This window comes from Dreissena polymorpha, chromosome 4, assembly GCF_020536995.1.
Source record: "Dreissena polymorpha isolate Duluth1 chromosome 4, UMN_Dpol_1.0, whole genome shotgun sequence".
NCBI classification, from domain to species: domain Eukaryota; kingdom Metazoa; phylum Mollusca; class Bivalvia; order Myida; family Dreissenidae; genus Dreissena; species Dreissena polymorpha.
Window position 1 is genome coordinate 91,680,817 of NC_068358.1, and position 5,904 is coordinate 91,686,720.

Genomic DNA, 5,904 nt, shown 5'->3' on the forward strand with positions numbered 1-5,904 from the left:
AATACTTCATAACAAACGTATTTGATACAAATAATAATGTCATTTTAGCCCCAAAATCGAGATTCACATTCAACACTATTTCAGTAACATAACGATCACCGTTAACATACTTAAGCGTTTACCTCTGTAGGCTGGTTTATCTGTATTATAATATAAATGCCCGTGTAGTTTACAGATAACTACGGTGGCATAAAGGGGACAAAGGCAATATTTTATTTAACAGTCTCTATGACGTGCGAACGTCATAGAGTTGCATAAAGGGGGCATAGACAATATTTTATTTGACAGTCTCTATGACGTGCGCACGTCGTAGCTATGACGTGCACACGTCATAGCTATGACGTGCACACGTCATAGCTATGACGTGCGCATGCGATAGATATGACGTGCGGACGTCATAGTTATGACGTGCGCACGTCAAGCTATGACGTGCGCACGCGATAAATAAATAAATAAATATAAATAAATAAATATAAATTCAATGTATTGCCAAATCTCATAATGAGTCGACATTTGGGCTGAAACTCGTATCGTAATGACATAGCGATGGTCCCAATTCAAAATGCCGAACTTACAAAAACACAAGTTTTCAAGAGACTTATTTTCGTTAAACATTTCTTTCAAAAAACCCAATAAATATTATTTTTAACATTTTTAAAAGTGTCTCATGATGGAGCATGTCTCATGATGGAGCATAATCGTATGGAATTAATTTGATGTTAAGTCTGTAAAAAAATCCTACTGCAAAATGTATCTTCGTCATTTTGACTTGCATTTTTGTGATGTTTCGGTAAAGTGGACAGCTAATTGTAATAGATTATGTTTCAATACAATAAATTATTCCACTGTTTTCCATTAGATATAGCAAAGCAATGCGTGTTTTTTTTTTACACGGTGACACAGAGGTGACAACCGCAATTCTTTATTTATATTGTGGCCTCAACTTAGTAACGTGTGGGTACAACTTATAAAGTTGTGGGAACAACTTCATCAGTTGTTGCTTCAACTTAATAACTTGTGGACACAATTTTTAAAATAACTTGTGGACACAACTAAGTACGTTGTCCACACAACTTATTAAGTTGAGACTTCATATTAGTTACTTGTGGCCACAACTTCATAACGTGTTCCCAAAACGTATTCAGTTGTGGCCTCAACTTAGTAATTTGTTTATTAAAATAATTAAGTTATTCCTTCAACTTAATAACTGGTGGGAACAACTTATTAAGTTGAGGCCTCAGCTTAGAAACTTGTGGCGACAACTTTATAACTTGTTCCCACAACTTATTAGTGGTTGCCTCAATTAAATAACTTGTGGGACCAACTAACTAAGTTAAGGCCACTACTTTAAGTTTAACCAATCACAATTAGTACCCCTTATACTATTAGGGGATCGGGTTCGAGCGCCGGTCTTAGCACTATCCCTCTTAGCTCTAGATCCCCGGTATGAGCCCTGTCTGAGCACTTGCCATGTAAGCCATGGTTTCCAGATTTGAGCCCATATCTGTTCAATCGCAAAGTTAGAGACTGGGTTCAGGGTTCGAACCCTGATGAGAAAAATAGCCACAAAAGCGACGGATTCCGGTTTCGAATCCAGGCCTGATAGCTCCCTTTTTAAACGATGGGTTTTAGCTCCAGTCTAAGGACTTTCCCTGTAAGCGACTAGGACCCCAGCCTGAGCATTCGCACCCTACGTAACGGGTCCCGGTTTAGAGGCCCTGCCTGAGCACTAAGCCTGTATGCTATGAAACCCGGGCTCAAATCCCGGTTTAAGTACTTACCAGTTAAGCGAACGGAACCTGATCCAAGTCCTAGTCTTAGCGCCGGACCCGAAAAATGTGGGATTTATAGCTTTCAGGGCTAGTGCTCAGACCGGCGCTCGAACTAGAACACCAATCGCTTGCGAGGCGAGCACTCATTCCGGGATTCGAAACCAGGAAATGTTGCTTACGGAGCTTGTGCTCATTTTGGCAACCGTTCGCTTAGACGGTGAGTGCTCAGTACGGTATGTTAGCGACGGCTGTTTGGTGCGAATCCATGTGTGAACCCGAAGCATTCGGTGCGAACGCTCAGACTTAGGTTCGCAATCGGGATCCTTCCCTTACTAGGCAAGTGGTAAGACACAGGCTTAAACCCGGGATACATAGCTTTCAGGGCTAGTACTAAGACTGGGGCTCGAACACGGGACCTGTCACTCTTGGTGCAAATTCTCACATCGGAATTCAAGCCGTCGCTTATAGGGTTAGTCCTCAAACCGAGGCTCGATCTTAAGACCCAAAGCTTTCAGGGCTAGTGCTCGTACCGTTATTCGAACCCCGGGACCGTCGAAAACTCCTTATTAGCTTTAAGGACTAGCGCTCACACAGCGATTCGAACCCAGGGGCCGTCGAAAACTTAGGCATCTAGCACTAGCCTCGTAAGCGATGGTTCCCGGGATCGAGCCCCGGTCAGAGCAATCGCCATTTACAAGAAATGAAAGAAATGTCCCGGGTTCGAATCCAAAAAGCATGGACCACCACTCTCTTTTGAAGCGAGTGCTTCAGGACTCGAAACCAGGATCCGACGCCTACGTTGCTAGTGCTCATACCGGGGATGGAACCCTGTACCCAGTCGATAACAAGGCAAGTGCTCAGGGCTCAATCCCGGGACCCATAGCGTACAGGGATAGTGCTCAAACCGGCGCTCGAACTCGAACACACAATAGTACGAGTATAAGGGTATTAACTGTGATAAAACGGTAAAGATCAAACGGCCTATTTTATTGGTTAAACTTTGTTGTGGTCCAAACTTATTCAGTTTTTCCCACAATTTATTAAATTGTGGTCTCAACTTAGTAACTTGCGACCAGAAGTTATTAAGTTCAAGCAAGGAACAACTTACTATGTTGAGGCCTCAACTTAATAAGTTGTAGGAACAAGCTTTACGTTGTGGCCACAAGTTACTAAGTTAAGGCCTCAGCATTTTATATTATTTTTATCTCTTTTTGCGTTCATCAATGCTATCAAATGTACATCATTGAATTATTCTATAAGCAAACGTTTACGTTTTTTTTCAATTTACCTGAAAAATACATGGCTATATTGATACTTTAATAATTAGATTAATTAGCCCCGCAAAATGCCGAGATTACAATTTTTCAGCTTCGTCATTTTGATTTGAATCAATTGCGGTTCGCCATTACATCACATGACTTTTTTTAGCTGTTGCGATTGGATAACAAGTTCGTTATTTTGGGGATATGTGCGGATCGCTTTCCCGCTTTGCACAGTATCAAAATCGTGAAATGCTAAAAAATGTAGGTTCAAATGTAGGTAAGCAACAAGTCTAGTGTCGACAAGCTTTCAATGCGTTAAATAGTTTACGTTTTTACACTTAAATTAGTAGGATAAATACGTCGATCATGACCTTTTACTGTTTGTCTTCTAGACAATACATATTATTCAAATGCATAGTGAATTCTCAATACAATATGGTAGTAGCAATTATTTATTGGAATGCATACAAACAAAACAGATTATCATGTAAACGTAACTGTCTTATTTATATTTGAAAGGTTAACAAAACCGCGACATTGTTATGTCACGTGATTTACGATCTTTTTATGTCCCAAACAAGTTTTTCAGCGAAAAACTGACACAATCTCATGTTGCGTTCGAAAATTATTCAATCAAAGATGTCGCAAATAGCAATATTATAAATGCATTATTATAAATGTTCACATCCATAAGCCAAGACCAAATGCGCTTTCATCAAAAACGAATTTTTTATACAAAGATAGTCAAAGCGTTCCAATATACCCGACACCACTCTAATATCTAGACATGTTGTTCTTCGTGGACGTTCCTTCTTCAATGGTGTTTTACTAAACGATATTACAGAATCCACAGCAGTGTTCGTCAATTTAAACAAACTAAGTTTTAAAATAATGTATAGAATAACATATTTAGCCTTTGTGTAGTGACACGAAGCACTGTAAAACCAAATGTGCACGTAATAATGGAGCATCGTTAATACAAAAAAATACTTTCACAAAATGAACATAAATACCTAATTTTGTGTATGCCTACATTTTTAAATGGCAACCTATATAAAAGTTATCAAAACGAAAGCAATTACACAAATGTTGATGTATGTATACTTACATGTACCTCGGGTACGGTAAAAACGTAAAACATACCCGGTCGATATTAGCCTGTACTAATGTTTTATTCCCGCCCTAAATCAGATGTTGTAAAACTCGCTACCGATCAATGAAATTAAGAAACAAACTTCTATATGAAAAATTACTGCATAAACATGCTTTTTGAGTGTGGGTTTCGATAATATACAGGCCATTTAACAGAAAATTGACATAAATATGAACATAATTCAATTTTAAAATAATAGCCGACAACGACCGATTTAGCGTTTAAATTTCCGGGTACGTTTTAGTATATGTTCCGTACCCGGGGTACATGTAAGGATACTGAAGTGTACCCGGGGTACATGTAAGAAGTATCCGAGCCGACAATGACCAATCGAGCATTCAAATGGCTGGAAGAGGTGCATCACAATATTTAATCTGTCAACTTGATTAAATAGAAAACTTTGTGTCAATACGTCATGTCATTCTTTAAAATAACAACAAGCGAATAAATAAATACATGCCGTGCTGTTAAGATTTCGGCGGTGTGCATATAATTATTTTGTATGTTTTGTTTCTAAGTGCTGTTCGTTACAGTAAATGTGCTTCGTAAAGAGGGCTGATGTAATGTAAATTTATTTTATGACTTTTGTTTGATTGTATTCGAAACTGTTTTAAAATATTGATTATAAAAATATGAAGTGTATTTAGTTTCTTATAACGTAAAAAGAAGAAAGTAGTACGGATTTTTGGCAGTAGACTACTCTTCAACAAGGGATGTAAATATAGTGCAGATTTATCTTAGTGAATATAAATATTTTAAAAATCGGTTGGTTCGAATTACGGATGGCTCGAACTGTTTTTGTCGATCCCGACGAGTTCGAGTCATCGGGTTCCGACTGAAACTAATTGTTGATTCACTTTTCCTCAAAATGGTAACCAGAAGCAAATAAAGATCAAGGTCGTGTAAATATAATTTTGGTATGAAATATAGTTCCTTCTGTTCTAAGCAAATGTTGAAATGTTCCAGGCTTTAAACTTAATACAACAAATCAATTATTACAGATAAATCAATTTTTGGGAGAAATCTACGAGTACAATAATGTCAATATACAAGAAATAAATTGCTTTGTGTTCGCGGTAAATACGCGATCTATTATTTTGTTCAGTGAAGGGGGGTATTTTTTTGTTTATTTAATTGCATATGTCCTATTTTTCTAATCCGTCGCCATTGGGTCCTCACAGCGCCATCTTGGAATTATAAATTTAAAAACATGATTGGCCTTTTTCGTTCAGTGCAATTAAGCAAAATAAAAACCAATAAGCATCTATGCATTTTTATATTGGCGATATGGACTGTTTAAATGACAAAAACAATGAGTAGCAACTGAATTATGAATTTGAACTGTTATCGACAATTATAATCATTATGATGAATGTTGGCAGCACATACATTAAAATGTGTTTTAACTCCAACAAAGTTTTATTAAGGTGTAGCAAAAATATCGTTTTTTCCTTATAGTTGGCAGTTTTTTATATTAATCATGACTATTTGGCAACATGTTGAAACGTGATATGACAAATAACTGCAATTAGAATGTTGTTGCAACAAAATTATTAAATGAAACAATAAGTTTGCCTTACGTATTTTACAGTACTTACCTGACGCAAACATGGGACTTAGATACATGGAAATTTACAGTGAATATTGTAAAAAATATACCACTGGTTGGGCGAAAACAAATTTAAGGTTAATAGGTACTTCTCAACGAACATGTATA